Below are 21,968 nucleotides of genomic sequence, written 5' to 3'. Positions count from 1 at the left end.
AGAGGTAGAATGCATTAATGGTCACTAAAACTTCTACCAAGTGTCTACTCTTAATTGCTAGCTAGGCATTTCTGGGCACCAAGGATAGACCATTAAGTATAAAAAAGTGGCTACGAGCTTACATTTGGGATATACTAAATTTGAGGTGAATGAAAGCATGAGCACATACCTGGGCAGAGTTCGCAGAAAGAAATTATTGGCACCTTAAAGCAAGACTGAACAAGGGATGGCATGCATCTCCTTTGAAAAATGCAAAAATAATTCTTAGGAATTTAAATCTGGAAGATAAATTTTTAGGTCAATGAGAAAGAAAAGAAAAAGGAACATTCTTATCTCTAAGTAACATCAGCAAATATAAACTGTCATTTTCATTTTCTTTTCTCTTTTAAGACATTGTCAAAACATGAAAGTATTGAGCTATTGAATTCACTAAACATTTAGAAGCATTTTTCATATCTGCTAATGTTTGTGTTAAAATATTGAAAATAAATGTCTCAAATGAAAATTTTTTTTTTTCTGAGAGGCAACTTTGCAGTTTCTGTGGAGTGAAAAGCTCTCAATTAAAATGGGCATCTTATTAAAACTCAGTCGTACATTTATTTTTTAAAAAATGATGTCCTGGGGAAATATTAAATAGTACATTTCAGGGCAATTATTTTATTTATCTATTCAGTAGACAATTATTGAGCACCTACTATGTGGATTTCATGTTAAGTAGTGATAATAGAAAAGGGAATAATAGTCAAGTATACAAGTAAGTAAAACACAATTTAATGAATGCCATGATAGAGTATTTTCAGGAGCATGGAGAAATATTTAATTCAACTGTAATAGGTCCAGTTCACCTAGAAGCCAAAACCTGAGTAGATCATAAGATAAGTAGGGGAAGGTAAAAAGAGATGATCCTGACAGGTAAAATAATACTTAAATCATGGTAGAATGAAAATATTAATCAACAGCAGAATAATGAAGGCATTTGTTGGTGCAAAGTTACATGAGCTGAAGAGGGAATTAGAAGATGAAGAGAAAAATTTGGATGAGGTATGCGTCTTGGAAGGCCAGGTGAAGTATGTGCATGAGGTTGAAATTTACACTGTAGACAAAGACGCTACTTCAAAAATGTAAGCAATGAAGTAGCATGATCAGATTAGTAATTTAAATATTTGATTGGTGATGGCAAGGATTAAGGTAGGGAGTCTATTAGAAGATTATCTAAATCCTGACAGAAGTTAAAAAAAATTGTTGAAAAGCAAACAAACAAGGTAGACATCAGCAAGATGACAGGTTAGAAAGCTATAGACCATTATTCCTCCACAAAGACATCAAGTTACCAACAAAATACGGCTGGGAGCGGTGGCTCACGCCTGTAATCCCAGCACTTTGGGAGGCCGAGACAGGCGGATCACGAGGTCAGGAGATCGAGACCATCCTGGCTAACACGGTGAAACCCCGTGTCTATTAAAAATACAGAAAATTAGCCAGGTGTGGTGGCGGACGCCTGTAGTCTCAAATACTCTGGAGGCTGAGGCAGGAGAATGGCGTGAACCGAGGAGGCGGAGCTTGCAGTTAGCGGAGATGGTGCCACTGCACTCCAGCCTGGGTGAGAGAGGGAGACTCTGTCTCAAAAAGCATAATAATAAAATAAAAAATAAAAATAAAATAAAGTTACCAACAAAATAGCAATGACAATATCTGTTAGAATTCTAGAGATGAAATGTGAAGCTACAGCACCCAGGTTAGTGTAAAAACAACAAGGAATTCCAGTGAAAAGGGTAGAAAAATTTGTGGTGTCTGGCATTGATGACAGCAGCTGCTGCCATCAGCTGCATGGCTGGGGCTGCACACTCTATGGAGCTGGTGGAAGCCCCGCCCCTTCTTGGGATGGGAGCCACAAACTGCAGCTGTAGACCCAGGCCTCCGGCTCTGCGGAGCAGGCAGGAGCCCCACCCTTGGTTCCAGCCTCCCAAACTGCAGCTGTGGATCTGAGCCCCCCTGTGCTCTTGGGGGAGCCAGGAACAGGCAGGATCAGCCGGGAACAGCCATTCCTGCCGTTGCAGACCTGGGCCTCTGGCTCCCGGAAGCAGACAGGAGGCAGGGACTAGAGGGAGCCCAGCCCCTTCTGAGTTGGTGGGGCAGGAGCTCTGGGTGCAGCTGCGGCTGCCCTCCCAGGCACAGGACCCGGGTGTCTCTGCAGCCTGCACCCTTGGCACCCCAGGAAGGGCACCCCAGGAAGGTCACCCCCACCCTGCCTGCACCACACCCCTTCCCTGCAGGCTCAGGGGTGTCTGCTTCCACTGTCTGGCCTCTCTCTGTTCCCGGCATCTGCTCCAATCTGGGAGGCTTGGTTGAAGCCAAGCCCCCAGGCCATGAATGGCAGGGGGAGGCAGACAGAGTTCTGGGCAGAAGTGGGTGGGGTCCTCAGTAAGGCCCCATCCTCAGGCCAGAGAGGGCCTGAAGTCTGGGGGCTGGGCTGCCAGTCCCTTAGACCAGAGTGGGGACTCATCGTGCCTCTTCCAGGCCTGCCCATGGCCACCCATGGACCAATCAGCATGCACTTCCTCCCCTCTGAGTTCCATAAAAGCCCTGGGCTCAGCCAGAGCAGGGCAGAGGATGGCCAGAGAAGGAAGAGGGTAGAGAAACTGGATGACAAGCTGCAGAGAGGAGTACCCTCTCCACTGGGAGCTGCAAAGAGGACATGCCAGCAGGGAGGAGTTACCCCCTCTGCTGAAAGCTTCAGAGACCTGTGCAGACATCCCAATGACTTGCCTGCAGAGAGGAGTTACCCTCTCCAAGTCCTCCTCTTTGCTTAGAGCTGAACACTGGATAGGGATGACCTGCCAATAGAGAGGAGTTAATCACTTCTCTGAGCTGTTCTAACACTAAATAAAACTCTTCTTACTCACCTTTCACTTGCCTGCATACCTGATTCATCTTGAACGCAGGACAAGAACTCTGGCAAAGGTGCCATGGCCACCGAGGTTTCTGGCCAGAAAAATTGACACCCCAAAGATCTCATAACAGCATGACTATTTGTGCTCTTCTCCCTATGTAGCACAATACAGAGCAGACAGGAGGAAACCACACCATACCAGAGCTTCATACCTTAGGACAGAAATAAAAGAGTTGAGCATGTGTTAAACTTTCTGGTTTGTCTTGAGGCTGCATGAGAAACTGTTTTCTGCCTCAATAGAGTTAGAGGGCTGACAGGACTGGTGGCAGAGTTTAGAAGTCGTTAAGAAAGAAGTGAGAAGTATATTAGAGCCCCAGTTCTATGGGAAGATGCCAAGGAGAGCAAGAGATTAGAAAAAATGTTTTTTTAGAAAAAGAAAAAGAACATCCTACAATCAGCCTGAGTGATGAGAGTCCTTACCCGAACAAATTCAGTATGTAAAGACAGGAAGAGGTAAATTTGTTTTGCAAGTGCTCAAATCCTAGTAAAAATTATAAAACCTACAAAGAAACAGAAAACAACATGGCCAAATTAAAAAAGCAAAATAAAACTCCCGAAAAAAAAAACTCTAAAGAAGCATAGATCTATGAGCTGAGTAATAAAGAATTTAAAATAATATCCACAAGAATGCTTAAGGAGCTGAAAAAATACAAATGGTCAACTGAATAAAAAACAGAAAAATGATTATTGAACAAAATGATAGTATAGAACCTATAAAGAAAGATTCAATCAGAAGTTCTAGAGTTGGCTGGGCGTGGTGGCCCACACCTGTAATCCCAGCACTTTGGGGGGCCAAGGCGGATGGTTCATCTGAGGTCAGGAGTTCAAGACCAGCCTGGCCAACATGGTGAAACCCTGTCTCTACTAAAAATCAAAAAGTTAGCCAGACATGGTGGTGTGCACCTGCAATTCCAGCTACTCAGGAGGCTGAGGCCAGGAGAATTCCTTGAACCTGGGAGGAAGAAGTTACAGTGAGCCAAGATTGCACCATTGCACTCCAACTTGGGCGACAGAGTGAGACTCTGTCTCAAAAAAAAAAAAAAGAAAGAAAGAAAAAGAAGAAGAATTTCTAGAGTTAATTGTTCCTTTAACTCCTTAAAATGGCCATCAATTTCCTTATGCTCTTTTAGCTTCCTGTGGTAGTCCTGAAGCAGCTTACCTCTAGGGACTACCATGATGAGAAACTTCACAGTTTTTTTTAGCTCCTCTGACTTAGTGATTTCAAATTACCTGTCTTTATGTTTGACAGTTCCTTATTTTGCCTCATGAAGTCTTCTTGATCAATACTTAATAATGAAATTGAGTAATGATTAATAAAATTGTTGGATCAAATGGCAATTCTTTCTAAGTTCTTTGATAAATCACAAAATTGCTTTCCACAATGGCTGAACTAATCTACTTTCCCGCTAGCAGTGGATAAGCATTTCCTTTTCTCCACAATCTCACCAGCATCTGTTATTTTTGACTTTCTAATAACAGGCATTCTGACTAATGTGAGATGGTATCTCATTGTTGTTTTAATTTGCATTTCTCTTATGATTAGTGATGTTGAACTTTTTTTGTATGCTTGCTCGCTGTGTGCATGTCTTTTGAAAAGTGCCTGTTCATGTTCTTTGACCACTTTTTAATGGGGTTGTTTGTTTTTTGCTTGTAAATTTGTTTATGATCTTTGTAGATCCTGGATATTAGACTTTTGTCAGATACATATTTTGCAAATATTTTCTCCCATTCTGAAGGTTGTCTGTTTAGTTTTTTGATAATTTATTTTGCTGTGCAGAAGCTCTTTAGTTTTGTTAGGTCCTATTTGTCATTTTTTTTGTTGTTGTTTTAATTGCTTTTGGCATCTACATCATAAAGTCTTTGCAAGCTCCTATGTCCAAAATGGTATTTCCTAGGTTTTCTTTCATTGTTTATATCGTTTTTAGTTTTAGATTTAAATCTTTAATCTATTTTTGAGTTAATTTTTGTATATGGTATAAGGAAAGGGTCTAGTTTGAATTATCTGCATTGACATCCCACTGACAGTAATATGTTCCTTGAAATGTTGTTCATTTCAAGGAAGAAAATGAACAACATTATTTTGGATCTTACAACTTAAAGAAATGAACCTAATAGACATTTACAGAACCCTGCACACAAAACCAACAGAATATATATTTTTCTCATTGCCACATGGCACATACTGTAAAGTAGACCACACAACTGGGCATGAAACAACCCTTATCAAAAACTAAAACAAAAATAATGAAATAATATCAACCACATTCTTGGACTACAGTGCAATAAAAACAGAAATCATTGCTAACAAAGTCACTCAAAACCATATAATTAAATGAAAACTAAACAACCTGCTACTAAATTATTTGTGGGGAAATAATGAAATTAAGGCAGAAATTAAGAAATTCTTTGAAACTAATGAGAAAAAAGATACAGCATACAAGAATCTCTGGAACACAGCAAAAGCAGTATTTAGAGGGAAGTTTATGGCACTAAACGTTTACATCAAAAACTTAGAAACATCTCAAATTAACCTAACATCGCCTCTAGAGGAACTAGAGAAACAAGAGCAAACTAACCCCAAAGCTAGCAGAAGACAAGAAATAACAAATATCAGAGCTGAATTGAAGGAAATTGAGATACAAAAGAAGAAAAAAGACAAATGAATTCAGGAGCTGGTTCTTGAAAGAATTAATAAGATAGGTAGACCACTAACTACACTAATAAAGAAAAAAAGAGATGAACCTAATAAATACAATTATAAATGAAAAAGGAGACATTACCACCAACACTACAGAAATACAAAAAACCCTCAGGGACTATTACGAACACCCTGTCCACACAAACCAGCAAACCTAGAATGAATAAATATGTTCTTAGAGATAAATACATACAACCTCCCAAGACTGAATCAGGAAAACATTCAAACATGGAACAGATTAATGTGTTCCAAAATTGAATTAATAATAAAATGCCTACCAACAAGAAAAAGCCCAAGACCAAATAGATTCTCAGACCAATTCTACCAGATATATAAGAAAAAGCTGGTATCATTTTTAATGAAGTGATTCCAAAAATATTGAGGAAGAAGGACTCTTTTCTAATTCATTCTATGAGGCCAGCATTTTCCTGATAACAAAACTTGGCAGAAACAACAACAATAACAAAAAAATTCAAGACAATATCCTTGATGAACACAGATGTAAAAATCCTCAACAGAATACTAACAGAATCCAGCAGCATATAAAAAGGCTAATTCACCATGATCAAGTAGGCTTTATTCCTGGGATGCAAGATTGGTTCAACATACATAAATCGGTAAATTTTATTCACCACATAAAATTAAATCAGAAACCACATGATCATCTCAATAGATACAGAAAAGGCTTTTGATAAAATTCAATATTCCTTCATATTAAAAAGCCTCAATAAACTAGGCATTGAATAAACGTACTTCAAACTAGTAAGAGCCATGTATGAAAAACCCACAGACAATAGCATACTGAATGAGCAAAGACTGGAAGCATTCCCCCTTGAAAACTAGCACAAGACAAGTATGCCCTCTTTCACCAGTCTTTTTCAACATAGTAGTGGACATCCTACCCAGAGCAATCACAAAAGAGAAAGACATTAAAGGCATCTAAATAAGAAGAGAAGAAGTCAAACTATTCCTGTCCACAGATGATATGATTGTATGTGTAGAGAGCCCCACAGTTTCTGCCCAAAAGCTCCTTGGTCTGATATATAACTTTAGCAAAGTTTCAGGATACAACAGCAATGTATGAAAATCAGTAGGATTCCTATACAGCAACAACATTGAAGCTGAGTACCAAATCAAAAACACAATCCCATTTACAATAGCCACAAATACAATAAGACACCTAGGAATAGAGCTTAACCAATGAAGTGAAAGACCTCTACAATGATAATTGTAAAACACTACCCAAAGAAATCATAGATGACACACAAAAGACACACAAAAACATTTCATGCACATGCATAGGGAGAATTTATGTTGTCAAAATGGTCATACTGCCCAAAGCAATTTACAGATTCAATGATATTCCTATCAAACTAGCAGTGGCATCCTTCACATGATTATAAGAAAAGCTATTTTAAAATTCACATGTGACCAAAAAGAGCTCAAATAGCCAAGGCAATCCTAAGCAAAAAGAACAAAGCTGGAGGCATCACATTACCCAATTTCAAACTATGATCAAGGCTACAGTAACAAAAACAGCATGCTACTGTCCAAAAGCAGACGCATAGACCAATGGAACAGAAGACAGAGCCCGGAAATAATGCCACACAGTTAGAAACATCTCACCTTCAAAAAATCATATTCATGCATCATTTTTTACAGGTGAAATAGGTGTTGTTGGTAGCTATCGGTTTTCTGAGAGTAATTCACCTGACAGAGAGATTCAGAGAACTTTAATGGAGTTACTGAATCAAATGGATGGATTGGATACTCTGCATAGAGTTAAAACAACCATGGCTATAAGTCAACCAGATTTCCTGGATCCTGCTTTGCTGCATCCAAGAAGATTAGATAGAAAAGTACATACTGATTTGCCAAATGAACAAGCAAATTTAGGCATATTGAAAGTCCATGTGGATCCCATTTCAAACCATGGTGAAATCGATTGTAAAGCAATTTTGTGATGTTTTCAGATGGCTTTAATGAAGCAGACCCTGAGAAATGTTTGTACTGAAGCAGATATGTTTGCAATTTGTGCTGATCATAATTTTGTAGTAAAGGAAGACCATGAAAGCAATCAGAAAAGTGGCTGATAGTAAGGAGCTAGAGTCTAAATTGTACTATAAACCTGTGCAATATATTGTAAAATTTTTGATAACTGCATGACAGACAATGATCTCATTAAAGTGTATGAATGAAAGTATGTATGAGTGACATCATAACAATTAGTAATTCAGTAATTCAAATTTTAAGGTTGGTACAGAAGAAATTTGTGTGTTTGCTTAATGTTGCATTTATTGCAGCAGAAGTTATAAGAGTGTGTTGAAGCTTTTCACATTTGCTATGGAGCATTTTGCAAAACATTGAAAATGGTTTGAGTATAAGAAAGTATTTCTTATGACTTATTTTATATCATTTTTTCCTCATCCTAAAATGTAGAATAAAGTCTGTTTGATTCAGCTCTTGTTAGAAACAAAAGAAAACTAAACTAAAGAAAAGTGCAGGGAACCTTAGGTACTTATGAAGCCATAATACTTATCGAACACTATCAAGCAAACCAATGTGGGAGTCCCAGAAAGAGAAAGGAGAAAAAAAAAAAAAGGGCAGAGAGTTCATTTGTAGAAATAATGGCAGAAGATCTCCTAAATCTGAGGAAGTGAGGAAAAAACTAGAACATAAGTTTCAAGAACCTCAAAGAACTATAACTAGACTAAATCCAAAGAGTACCATACTGCAACACATTATAATCAAACTGCCTAAATCAAAGACAAAAACAGAGTCTTGAAAGTAGCAAAAGAAAGGTGATTCATCACACACAAGGGAGTTTCTATAAGATTATCAGCAGATTTTTCAGCAAAACTTTGTAGGTCACAAGGGAGTGGGATGATATTTTTAAAGTGCTGAAAGAAAAAAGAATAGGGAAGGAATAATGCTACATGTGGCAAAACTGTCTTTAAAAGCAAAGCAGAGAGGCAGAGGTAGAAAGATTGCTCACACCCAGGAGTTCAAGACTAGCCTGGGCAAGAGAGCAAGACTCTGTCTCTACAAAAAATTTTTATAAAAGTAAGCTGAGTGTGAGTGACACATGCCTGTAGTCCTAGCTATTCAGGAGGCTGAGGCAGGAGGATTGCTTGAGCCTGGGAGGTTGAGGATGCAATGAACCATGATTGTGCCATTGCACTCAGCCTGGGCAACAGAGCAAAATGTTGTCTCAAAAAAAAAAAAAAATGGCCATGCATGGTGGTTCATGCCTGTAATCCCAGCACTTTGGGAGGCCAAGGCGGGCGGATCACCTGAGTTCGGGAGTTTGAGACCAGCCTGACCAACATGGAGGAAACCCATCTCTAATAAAAATACAAAATTAGCTGGGCATGGTGGCAGGTGCCTGTAATCCCAGCTACTCGGGAGGCTGAGGCAAGAGAATTGCTTGAACCTGGGAGGCAAAGGTTGCAGTGAGCCGAGATTCCACCATTGCACTCCAGCCTGGGAAACAAGAGCAAAACTCCATCTCAAAAAAAAAAAAAAAAAAAAAAAAAAAAAGAAGAAGAAGAAAGAGAAATTAAGACTGTTTTGGATAAACAAAAGCAGATGCAGATGGAGGTCATTACCACTAGTCTCACTTTACAAGAAACACTAAAGTTGGTCTTTCAATTTGAGATGAAAATTTGGTAGCTAGAAACTTGCAGCTTTACAAAAAATATAGAGTTTTCTGGCAAAGGTAAAAACACGGACAAATGTACTAACTTGTATTACAGTAAGTTTGGTACATAGAATTTAAATGACAAAAACCATTAAATTACAAATTAATGTTAATAAGTATACAGTATATAAAGATAAAAATTTAACATTGATAACATAAAGAGTGTGGGGTGGAGATTTTTATGTGATTTAAATTAATCTGTTATTAGATTAAAACAGAATTTTGTATTTTAAGATGCGTTACGTAATTGCAATGGTAATCATGCACATACACAATTTATAGAATATACAGAAAAGGAAATAAGAGAATCGAACATATGGCTACAAAAAATCAACAAAACACAAAGTCAGGAAACAAGAGAGGAAAGAGGGACAAAAAAGCTACAAGATGTATAGAAAACAATAAGCAAAATGGTAATAATAAATCTTCACTATCAATAATTATTTTAAATATAAATGGATTAAACTCCACAATGAAACAGACAGATTGGCTGAATGGATTAAAAATATATAATTCACCTATATGCTATATACAAGAGACATACTTTATATCTGGAGACATACATAGGCTGAAGCTGAAAGGATGAGAAAAGATATATTTCATGCAAATGGTAATCAAAAGAGAGCAGGACTGGCTATACTAATATTAAAAATAGGCTAATTTTTTAAAGGCTGAATAGACAAAGGGGGCATTAGATAATAATTACAGGGTCCATTCACCAAGAAGACATAACAGTTATAAATTTTTATTTGCCAAATCATAGAACTCTTAAATATATGAAGCAAACCTTGACAGAATCAAAGAAAGAAATATATAGTAACACAAAAAAGTAGGAAACTTCAATATCTCACTTTCCATAGTGGATAGAACTAGGCAGAAGATAATAAAGAAATATAGGACTTAAAAGTGCTATAGGTAAATTAGACCACTCCATGAAACAACAGCTGGTTATATATTATTCCACAGTAGCCAAAGCAATCTACAAATTCACTGCAATCTCTGTCAAAACGCCCAATGGCATTTTTTACAAAAATAGAAAGTTCATCCTAGAAATATAGATAATGTCAAGAAACCCAAAGTAGCCAAAATAATTTTTAAAAAGGACAGAGGTGGATCACTTACATTTCTTGATTTCAAAGCAGATTACAAAGCTATAGTAATTAAAACAGTGTGATATACTGACATACAATCAGACAAATAGACCAGTGGAATAGAATAGAAAGCACAGAAGTAACCCCTTGTGTATATGGCTAAATTCAACAACAGTTCCAAGACCACTCAACGGAGAAAAGGCAGTCTCTTTAACAAGTAGTATTAAGGAAAGTAGAGATCCACCTGCAAAACAATCAAATTGGCCCACTATCTCATACCATTTACAAAAATTAAGTCAAAATAATGGGTTAAATACCTAAATGGAAACCTTAAAATTATAAAATTCCTAGAAGAAACCAGGGTAAAATCATGACACTATACTTGGCAATCAATTCTTGGATATGACACCAATAGCACAGGAAACAAAATAAAAAAATAGACAAATGGGACTACAACAAACTTAAAAAGAAAGCTTAAACACAATCAACAGAATATATAGGCAATCTATAGAATGCAAGAAAATATTTGCTAATCATATATCGAATAAAAGGCTAATAGCAAGAATATTATTAAAAAACTCCTACAACTCAATACAAAATTAAACAAAACAAAAACAAACAACCTGATTAAAAAACACATAAACGACTTGAATAGACATTTGTCTAAAAAAGATGTAAACATATAAATGCTCAACATCAATAGTCACCATAGAAACACAAATCAGAACTACCAGATATCGAAACAATCAGGGGTGGGTTTCCCACCTGTTGCTGGCTCCCACCGGTTCTATGGAGTGCACAGCCCCGGATTCACCTTCACCAATGCAGCTGGCATCTTCGCAGTGGCTATTCCAGACGGGCCACCGCTGCCATCAAGTTCTGGTGATTTGTTTCACAATGATGTGAATATGCTTAACATTACTAAACTGTACATTAAAAAGTGGTTAAAATGGTAAATTTTATATTTTTACCGAAAAAAAAGACAAATGAAGGTGACCCAGACCTTCCCTTTAGGAAAAGGACTATATCTCATTATAAATGCATATATCCTATATAACCCAGTTAAGACCTAGGTCAATCTAGGGCATGCATGCCTGAAGTTGATTGAAGGACTATTAATGTGCATGGGGAGGTAACAATTTCAGGCGAGGGTTTTAACAATGCCAAGGTGATGCAGAACAGTATGCTCTATCTGTTACACTTAATTTTTCAATTCTTTTCTCAAAATCATATAAGCATATTGTACTAAACACGACATACCCTAGAGCATTATATCTTCTCTTCCAATGCTATTGAAGTTAATTTGCTGAACATCTTGGCTTTAATTACCTCTTCAATGCCTGCTGTAGAACTTTTTGCTAAAATAGAAAATCAGGAAAATTAGGTTGTTAAAATCAGTGCTTTTTTAAAAAAAATTCATCTTTTTTTCTTACCTGAAAAAAAGGTAACTCAAGCATCCCATACGCTGTAATTTGAAAAGACTGCCCAGAAGGAATCTTCTTCTATCCCAGGCATATGCGTTTGAGAGTCTGGGCTTTTCCTTGCCTCTCTTAATCATAGCTTCACTGTGTGATACTGTGCATATACAATATGCATAACGCTCCTCCGTCAGCCATTCATTCCCAGTTTCAAAGCATATGTGATGCTTAGTAGACACATTACACTTCCAATTGTAATTCAAATAAGAACAGGCTGGATATTTACTCCATCACTCCAAATCAGCAGAGACCACCAAATAATGATAGATTTTAAGAAGGATCCTCTTGAATATAGAGAACTTGGATTTTATTAAGCCCAAAACATGGGGAAAAGTGAAACCAATATTTGTTATCCTGTCCAGCCAAAGCAGCAGTTCTTGTAAGAATACAAGATTTTACATCCCAGCAAGGACTGAAATAAGAGTAAGACTGAAACTAATCATAGTGATATATTAATAAATACTGAGTTGTCATTGGAAAAGAGATATGATTCCTTCAGGAGGGGGTACATTGTTTATTTGAACAAATAAAACAATACTTTGAGTTTAAATATATTTCCCCCTTACAAAATGAAGTAGGCAGTGGAACATGCCTGAGGCCAGAGGGCTACAAATTTGCTAGGTTCTGCTGATACTCTTCAGCATCCTTCTGCAAGAGCCTTAACCTCACTGACAGGTATAGAAAGTTGTGCTCAAATTACAAGCTGTCCTGTTGCTGCAAATGAAAGGTGAGAGAAAAAAGCCTTTGTGGAACTCTGCCCCCCAGGCTTTTGTCAAGAAGAAAAGAAAACAAATTTAGGGGACATTTCTTAGCATCTAGACATCTTTTCATCGAAGGCATACATTTGCATAAATTTATTAAGCAAAATTTTATTGGCCTGCCAGAATGGTTGGCTTCTCCCCAGAATTGACACCACTCTTACTCTGATTCCTGCTACATATTTCTTTTATCACCATTCATCATCTTATACTCTATTGTTGTTATTTTACTTCTAGATTTTTATCTCTGGTTTATATCTTTCAAAAGCTTTTTATTCTTTTTTAAGTTTTTAAAACTTTTTGCTATTGCTAGATTATCCTTTTTTGTTTTTCCTGTTTATTTCATCTATTGTCTTCTAATTACAATATTAAAACACAATTTAGCTTCCTTTTAAATAATTCATCTAATTATTAAAATCACCACATTCCAAATATTTTATTATTTTTTCTTTGCTGTTAATTTTGTCATTTTTCATTAATTCTAATCTATTTAACTGTGCTTTTTAAATTAATTTTTTTGTGCCATTCTGCTTTAATTTTTTAATTTTATGACTTGGCCACATGATTGGTAGCCTGTAAGAATCCTTGTCATTAAGAGGATATTTTAGGGATGATTTTCTACTCATATATATCTAAAACTACCACACTGGCTTCCTCTAATGAACCTCTCACCTATTCCAAGATTAATTCTTCCAAAAACCTTATTTATACAATTTTGGAGATACACTGGCTAACTCTGCTTAGGCAAAACAAAAATTTCTTGCTTTTTTTTTTTTTTTTTTTTTGAGACAGAGTCTCATTCTGTCACCCATGCTGCAGTGCAGTGGCACTACATCAGCTCACTGCAACCTCCGCCTCCCAGGTTCAGCTGATTCTCATGTCTCAGCTTCCTGAGTGGCTGGGATTACAGGCTCCCACCACCACGCTCAGCTAATTTTTTTGTATTTTTAGTAGAGACGGAGTTTCAGCATGCTGGCTTGGCTGGTCTTGATTATTGTATATTTTAATTCTCAATTTTGATGTCAGTTCTTCTGAGAATTCTTTAACTTCCCTAGTTGCCTACAGTATGTACTTCCATAACCCCTTGGTATGTCCGCTAGTTTGACATTTATTATATTAAAACCATATCACTCTTTCTTACTGTTGCACACACTTCACTTAACATAGTCTTAGTTCATAAGAGATGCTCAGTAATTGTTGAATGAATGAATGAAGTGGACACAGCTAATTAATTAGGATGGTGTTGTTTCTTTTCAAATTATAATTTTCAGTTGTTATTTAAGAAGCTCCGTATTTCTGATATCTGTTATCATTAGTTCCTTTGGTAAAATGAATAAAAATGCCTGTTAGAATTTGAAGAGAGGCTTCTGGTGTGGAGGCACTTCTTGGGAAACAGAAGTGCTCTACACAGGGTTCAATGATCTCAACTTGACACATCAGGTTAACCTATTCTTGTGGACACAGTAGTTTCAGGAGATGCTCTTCCTTATAAACAAACAAACTAACTAAACAAGGTATAAAAAGCAAAAGGTTTTCATTCTTAAAATTATTAAATTTGAAAATTACACATTTGAATGTTCTCTCAATTAATACTATCCCTCCACTGAACTGTAAATTGATGTTTTTAATTTATTTTTTATTCATAGTTAGGAAATCTGATAATTAACTTCCTGACGGAGTTCAATGTTATATGGTGATGAAATAATAGGATTTTAGAGCATTAATCTTCTCATATTCATGACTTTAGATGGCGTCTCTCTAGTTATCAGGAAATGTATTGCTTAATGGCAAAATGTGGATTGTACATTTTTAGTATTTTTAATCTCAGAAGAAATTTTGCTATGATTCCTACCCTAACATAGATTTTTCCCTCTTCCTGGCTCTTATTTGATTCCTTGGAATGCTGTACAGCATTTGTGTTGACATTTGCATTTGTTGGCCAAAGTATACATTGCTTCCTGAAGCAGAGTGTATACTATTTTACTAAAATGCAGAAATTATTTTATTTCTCCTCTATCCAAAATAAAGCTATTTTAAAATTTATCTAAAATATATTTCAATTTCTTTCTTGATTAATATAAAGTGTTTGCTTTTCAGGTAAATATCCTACAAAGAAGCAAACAGATTTTAGTCTTTACTGATAGACAATTGATAATTTCTTTTAATACTGAAGATATGTTACAAATAACATAATATTCCTTGCAGCTTTTAAAGATTCTTTTACTCTAGTACTTAACTTTCCTATTCCTAAACTCATAAACAAGAATGATTTAAAAGATGAACTACATGTAGAATAGAAGTTATCTAAAATCCTACAATACAGAGTAATAACATAGCCATTATTAACTTTAGCACATTTTATTCCTTTATTAGTTAGCATATTTTAATATGAGTATGCAAATATTTTGAGAACATACTGTGTATTGTGAACATTTCTCCATAATACTAAAAAGTATTTATGAATATTTTTATTTTCAGGCATATTATAAACTATAATCATTTCCTTTAATGTTTTCAATGTTTGTCTTTAAAAATAATGCTTTAGTGAACATCATTGTAACAAAATAATATGTCCATGTCTCTGATTTTCTTGTGATATATTTTTAGAAGAAGAATCACTGCTTGTAGGTATATGAGCTTTTTAATGCAAATTATTTACCTGTCAGCTTGCACCAATGTACACTCTCACCAGCAACGTACTTGAATGCTAGTCTATGCACCCTCAAAGCTATTATTCTTTAAAAATCAGCCAACTTAAAGGCAAATGATTATACCCTATTCTAATCTGCATTTCTTTGATAACTGTGGCCATGAACATTTTTTCATGAGTTTATTAGACATTCATCTCTCTCTTTCAGTGAATTGTGCCAGGGTGCTCCTTGAATAAAACTTTCATGTCCTTTGGCAATTTATTCAGTATCCTTCTTTTGATTCAGGGGAAAATAAAACCCAGAGCCTTTCATATTAACGTGGAGCAGAACTTCACTAATCTATGTGTACTTCCCAGAAGCACCATCGTCATGGAGGTGTTTAATCATTCCTTTTTGATAGACTTATTAGAACAGTATGTTCTATGATATTTTACCAAGGAACATTAGTTTGTTTCAAGAGAAGCTTTTAGGTGTTCTGCTAAAAAGACGGTACTCTAGTCAGATAAATTAGAAAACAGTTGGCCAGGTGTGGTGGCTCACGCCTGTAATCCTAGCACTTTGGGAAGCCAAGGCAGGTGGACCACGAGGTCAGGAGTTCAACACCAGCCTGGCCAAGATGGTGAAACCCCGTCTCTACTAAAAATACAAAAAAATTAGCCGGGCGCGGTGGCAGGCACCTGTAATCCCAGCTACTCAGAAGGCTGAGGCAGGAAAATTGCTTACACCCAAGGGGCAGAGGTTGCAGTGAGCCAAGATCATGCCACTGCTCTCCAGCCTGGGCAACACAGTGAGACTCTGTCTCAAAAACCAACAACAACAAACAAATAAAGAAACAAAAAAAAAAAAACAAGGAAACAGTTGCATAAAATTTAATAGGTTTCCTATTATGGCATTTTTAAGAGTCTTTAGAAATAAATTAAAAAATTAAGTTTATATTTTTTTCTGATCATTCATATCATGAATAATTATCTCAATAAATCCAAATAATATGTAAAATAGAAAGATGACAACAAAAGCCACCTGAAATCTCATTATGTAAAGATGGCACCATTATCCTTTTGATGTCCTTTTTTATATACATGCATATTTTAGAAAATCGGAATAATAAAATACTGGATGCTACAAAACATATTCAAGTTATCTATAGAGGGGTATTCATCATTGCTCCTTTTAGAAAAATTGGACTATATTATTTTACTTTTAAATGTCTTACCTTCTGCATTTAAACATTTATCCATGAAGACTGATATTGCTGTAACTGCTTCTTTTCAGTGGCTGTATAATATACCATGGTGTTGGAAGGCCGAGGCGGGCGGATCACGAGGTCAGGAGATCGAGACCATCCTGGCTAACGCGGTGAAACGCTGTCTCTACTAAAAATACAAAAAAAAATTAGCCGGGCATGGTGGCAGGCGCCTGTAGTCCCAGCTTCTCGGGAGGCTGAGGCAGGAGAATGGCGTGAACCTGGGAGGCGGAGGTTGCAGTGAGCTGAGATCGCGCCACTGGACTCCAGCCTGGGCAACAGAGTGAGACTCCGTCTCAAAAAAAAAATTAATAATAATAATAATAATAATATACCATGGTGAAGCTGGGCTACCATTTGTTCAATCATTCTCATTCATTTGTTTCAATATCCGCCCCCCCAACATTTGTGCTGCAATAAATTTCCTCTTACATATATCCATAAATTTTGGTAGTTCTAATTTTATGAAAAAATTCCAGAAATTCCAGAGTAATCCTTTTGAAAAATAAGCCAGATAATGCAATTCTCCTGCTCAAAATTCTCCATGGTTTTTGATCTCACACCGGTTAACAATCAACGTCCTTTTCATGTCTAGTAGGGCTGTGTGTGGTGTGGTCCTTTGTCTCTATCCATCTTCCTCTTTAGCGTTTTCTCCCACACTCCAATCTAACACTGCTGTCGTTCTTGCTGTCTCCACCTTGGGGCTTCTCTACCTTGTGCTTCTGTTCTGGTCCACTGTTTTCCCAGATATTGTCTTGGCTGCTTGCATCCTCACTTCACTCATACCTCTGGTCACATGGCATCTTAATACAGAGGGTTTCCCTGACTCTCCTATATAAATTAGTACCCCCACCACACTTCTTCTTTCTCTATTCCTTTAACTGACATCATTTTTCTTTATGGCAATTATAACTGCTTGACATGTTACATAATTATTTATTGTCTGCTACCTCCAATGTCATGTAACCCAGGAAAGCACGGCACTTGTGAATGTTATTTACTGCTCTATTCTTGTCAGTTTGAGCAGCTCCTGGTGACAGGCATGAACTCAATGTTCGTTGAATATGTTGGGAATGAATGACTAAATTTTTTGTATGTGGGAGGTAAATATTTTTCTGATACCGTTGTCTGTTGTTTATGGATTTTGTCTATGATTTCTCTAAGCGTACTGTTTTAATTACAAAGGTCCTCTCATTTCCTAAGTTGTAATTAGAGCCTACTAAATTTTCTTATTTTTTTGGGTGTTAGCTTTTATGTTTTTAATCCATCTTAATTTTTTTTCGGATGGTATCATATGAATCCAACTTTATTGTCTTCCGGCTGGATAGCCAATGATATCAGCTCCATTTATTGAGTGAATCATTTTCTCTATTGACTTTTAGTACTTTCTATTCTCATAAATTAAAAGCCATAAAATTGACCTATTTTGGCTACTCTCTTCTGTTTCACTGATTTATTTGTCTATGCTTATTCTAGTGCCATTCCGTTTATTAAAAGTTTTAGTATATTTGTTGAGTCCCCTTGTCTTTGTTTTCATAATATCCTTGGCTATTTTATACACAGTCTTAAATATGAATTTTAATACTATTTTTTACATTTCAAAACATTCCCTTGAGATTACTTTTAAAATTTTATAAAATATATGTATTAATTATGGGAAAATTTATATTTTTATGTTATTAAGCCTTACTATCCAAGAATAGGTGACTGTTGTTTTCCATTCATCAAGAAAATTTTATCATTTTCTCTGTATAGCTCAGTCCTTTTCTTGTTATTTTAAGATACTTATAATTGGCATACAAATAAGATCTATTAATTTGTGTGTATTTTCTTTAACTACTTTTTCAAATTACCTTATTTGTTATATTTTTTAACCAAGAGCCTTTCTGTACAATAATTTCATTAGCAAAATGATATTTTAATATTTACCAAAGTTTATAAAGTTTAACTCAATGGATTTACTAAAAGCTCTAAAATAAAATAGAATAACAGCAAAGTAAATAACATCCCAAATTTGTTATTATTTTTGGAAATGACTTTAAGTTATGCTTTTCCTTGATTTTTGGTAGTCTTACTCATATTTAAGATATTTCCTTCAACTCCCAATGTATTTAGAGTCCTTATTAACATACTCTTGAATTTCATTGTGTCTTTCACCATTTATTAAGATAATATAATTCTCCCATATAACTATCATTATGAATTTTAATATAATGAATGATATATTTTTGAATATAAGATTTTTGCATTATTTTTATAAACTGTTTTATTATATTTGCTAACATTTTATTTTAAATTGTTTTATTTTTACTCCTGATGTTACCTGTGGCAGAAGTCCAAGTTACCCTGAGCTACCAGCAGTATAACCATACGGGTCTGCAGCAACTTCAATCCTTGCCTCCTCAGAAGACAGAATTCCACTGAGCGGCATAAAGCAGAAAAAGAGACCGAGGCAAATTTCAGAGCAGGAGTGAAAGTTTACTAAAAAGCTTTAGAACAATGAGAAAAAGAAAGAAATCAAAGAAGGAAAGTACAACTTGGAAGAGGGCTAAGCTGGTGACTTGAGAGACCAAGTGCACAACTTGACCTCTTGACTTGGGGTTTTATACTTTGGCATACTACTAGGATCTTGAATTACTTCTGCCCACTCTTCAAATCTTATTGGGAAGCTGCTGATCAATTTCAGGTATTTTCTATCTATTAGGAGACTGCCTTTTTCTGGCACTGGCTGTGACCAATTACTTTAGAGAAGCAGTTAACAACTGCCTGACCATCACACCTGATGGTTGCCCAACACTCTTGGTGTGTTGGAGGAGAGCCCTCTTCTGCTCTGCTAATACCTGACTAGATACCTAGTGTAACACTGATAGTCTCAATATTTTGGTAAGGAATTTCAGATCATTCACATCTAGTAGAACGACTGATAAACTTGACATTTATATCTTCCTTTTTGTTTCTCATTAGTTATGTTTCTTTTGTCGTTCGTTCCTTATTTTTGTTTATGTGATTAAGTTATTTTTAAACTACTAAAAATTACCACTAACTTTTCTCTTCCAATAATGCCTACCTCCTTTTGAATTATCAGATGTTTTTATATATTATGATACTCTATTATTCTACCACTTCTCCTCATCAAGGCTCAAGTGAGAAAATAAACCATGAATATATTTTATGTAGTGAATTAACTTAACTAGAATGTCCATCTAGAATGACATTAGCTATTTGTCATCCTTGGAATAATTTTTTAAAAATACTCAAATAATTTTTGCAGGCTTAATATCTCTCAGAATATCAGTTGTGGAAGGATGCTGTATAAGATTAAAGTTTGGGAATAAGTAAATTATCCCTCTCTCCTTACCCCTTTAATTTTATCCTCTTAGTTGTGTGATACATTAATTTACTAATGACAGGTCCATATCTATTTATTTTACTGTAGTAGGTGAGTGATACCTTGACAAGGGATACAGTTCTTAGCTTGAAGTAGTTTTTCCTCAGCAACTTATAGTTGTTATCTGACCATCCTCTCAATTCTAGTATGATATTTCTTATCTTAATCCAAATATTTTGTCTTTCTTATTTTAAAAATACTTTTATTTGAAAATACATAATATTTCCTTTTATTTTAGTAGTCCAAAAGTTTTGCTAGGTTATTTGTAGGTATATATCTTTTCTCATCAATGCTGTCTAAAATTTCAAGTCTAATCAATTAAGATCAAAATTTTTGTTTTAATCTTAGGAAATTTTTATTTGATTTTTAAATGCATTGCCCCTGATTCTTTTTCTCTACCTGGCATTACTTTCATTTGCATATGACCTCAATCGATAAGCCTTAAAAGTTTTTTTATTCTTTATTTTCCTTCCTTCCTTCCTTCCTTCCCCCCTCTCCCTCCCCCCTCCCTTCCTTCCCTCAATCCCTCCTCTTTGCCTTCGTTTTTGCTCTCTCTCTTACTTTTGCTTGCCTTTCTGCCTTCTTTCCATCCTGACTATGCAGATTGATGTATTCTTTGCAGGCCATTAATATTTGTTCCTGCAATGACCACTGAATTAGCCTATTCTCACACTGCTAACAAAGATGGACCCAGGACTGGGTAATTTATAAAGGAAAGAGGTTTAATTGACTCACAGTTCTGTGTGTCTGGGGAGGCCTCAGGAAACTTACAATCATGGTGGAAGGGAAAGCAAACACATCCTTCTTCACATGGCGGCAGGAAGGAGAAGTCCTGAGCAAAAGGGGGAACGCCTCTTATAAAACCACCAGATCTTGTGAGAACTCACTCACTATCACAAGAACAGCATGAGGGTAATCGCGCTCATGATTCAATTACCTCCCACCAGGCCCCTCCCATGACATGTGGGGATTATGGGAACTGCAATTCAAGATGAAATTTGGGTGGGGACACAGCCAAACAGTATCATTCTGCTCCTGGCCCCTCCCAAGTTTTATGTCTTCACATTTCAAAACACAATGATGTCCTTCCTACAGTCCTACAAAGTTTTAATGCTTTTCAGCATTAACTCACAAGTCCACAGTCCAAAGTCTCATCTGAGACAACGCAAGTCCCTTCCACCTATAAGCCTGTAAAATCAAACCAAGTTAGTTACTTCCTAGATAAAATGAGGGTACAGACATTGGATAAATACACCTGTCTCAAATGGGGGAAATTGTCCAGAATAAAGGGGTTGCAGGCCTCATGCAAGTCCTAAATCCAATAGGGCAGTCATTAAATCTTAAAGTGCCAAAATGATCTTGCTTGATTCCATGTCTCACATCCATGGTATGCTGATGAAAATGGTGGGCTCCCACAGCCTCGAGCAGCTCCACTTCTGTGGCTTTCCATGGTACAACCCCCGCTCCTAGCTGTTTTCGTGGCTGGAATTGAGTGTATGTGGCTTTTCCATGTGCATGGTGCAAGCTGTAAGTGGATTTACCATTCTGGGGTCTGGAGGATGGTTGCCTTCTTCTCACAGCTCCACTAGGCAGTGTTCAAATGGGGACTCTGTGTGGGGCTCTGTCCCCACATTTTCCTTCTGCACTGCCCTAGCAGAGGTTTTCCATGAGGGCTCTGCCCTTGCACAGCAGATGTCTAGGCATTTCCATTCATCCTCTAAAATCTAGATGGAGGTTCCCAAGCCTCAATTCTTGTCTACACACCCACAGAACCTGTGCCACATGGAAGCTGCCAAGGCTTGGGGCTTACACCTTCTAATGCAACAGCCTGAACTGTATCTTTTAGTTACAGCTGGAGCTGAAGCAGCTGGGATACAGGGAACCATGTCCTGAGGCTGTGTGATCAGGGGAGACTTGGGCTCCACCCAGGACACCATTTTTCCCTCTTAGGACCCTGGGTCTGTGATGGGAGGGGCTGCCATGAAAGTCTCTGACATGCCCTGGAGACATT

The 21,968-nt window shown here is 36.6% G+C and overlaps 1 long non-coding RNA gene across 1 annotated transcript in view; it reads left to right on the top strand.

Annotated features, from left to right (window-relative positions):
- Positions 1-19,307, top strand: part of LOC134729459 (uncharacterized) — a 550,495-nt gene extending 531,188 nt beyond the window's left edge. Inside the window, exons 6-7 of the long non-coding RNA XR_010110567.1 lie at positions 16,599-16,650; positions 18,902-19,307. This is a non-coding gene — a long non-coding RNA (uncharacterized LOC134729459). The remainder of the gene's footprint in view (positions 1-16,598; positions 16,651-18,901) is intronic.
- The last annotated feature ends 2,661 nt before the right edge of the window (positions 19,308-21,968 follow it).

The sequence above is a fragment of the Pan paniscus genome, chromosome 19, assembly GCF_029289425.2.
Source record: "Pan paniscus chromosome 19, NHGRI_mPanPan1-v2.0_pri, whole genome shotgun sequence".
Classification (NCBI taxonomy): domain Eukaryota; kingdom Metazoa; phylum Chordata; class Mammalia; order Primates; family Hominidae; genus Pan; species Pan paniscus.
Note: the sequence above shows the minus strand (reverse complement) of the source record. Positions and strands in the feature narration are given on the sequence as shown.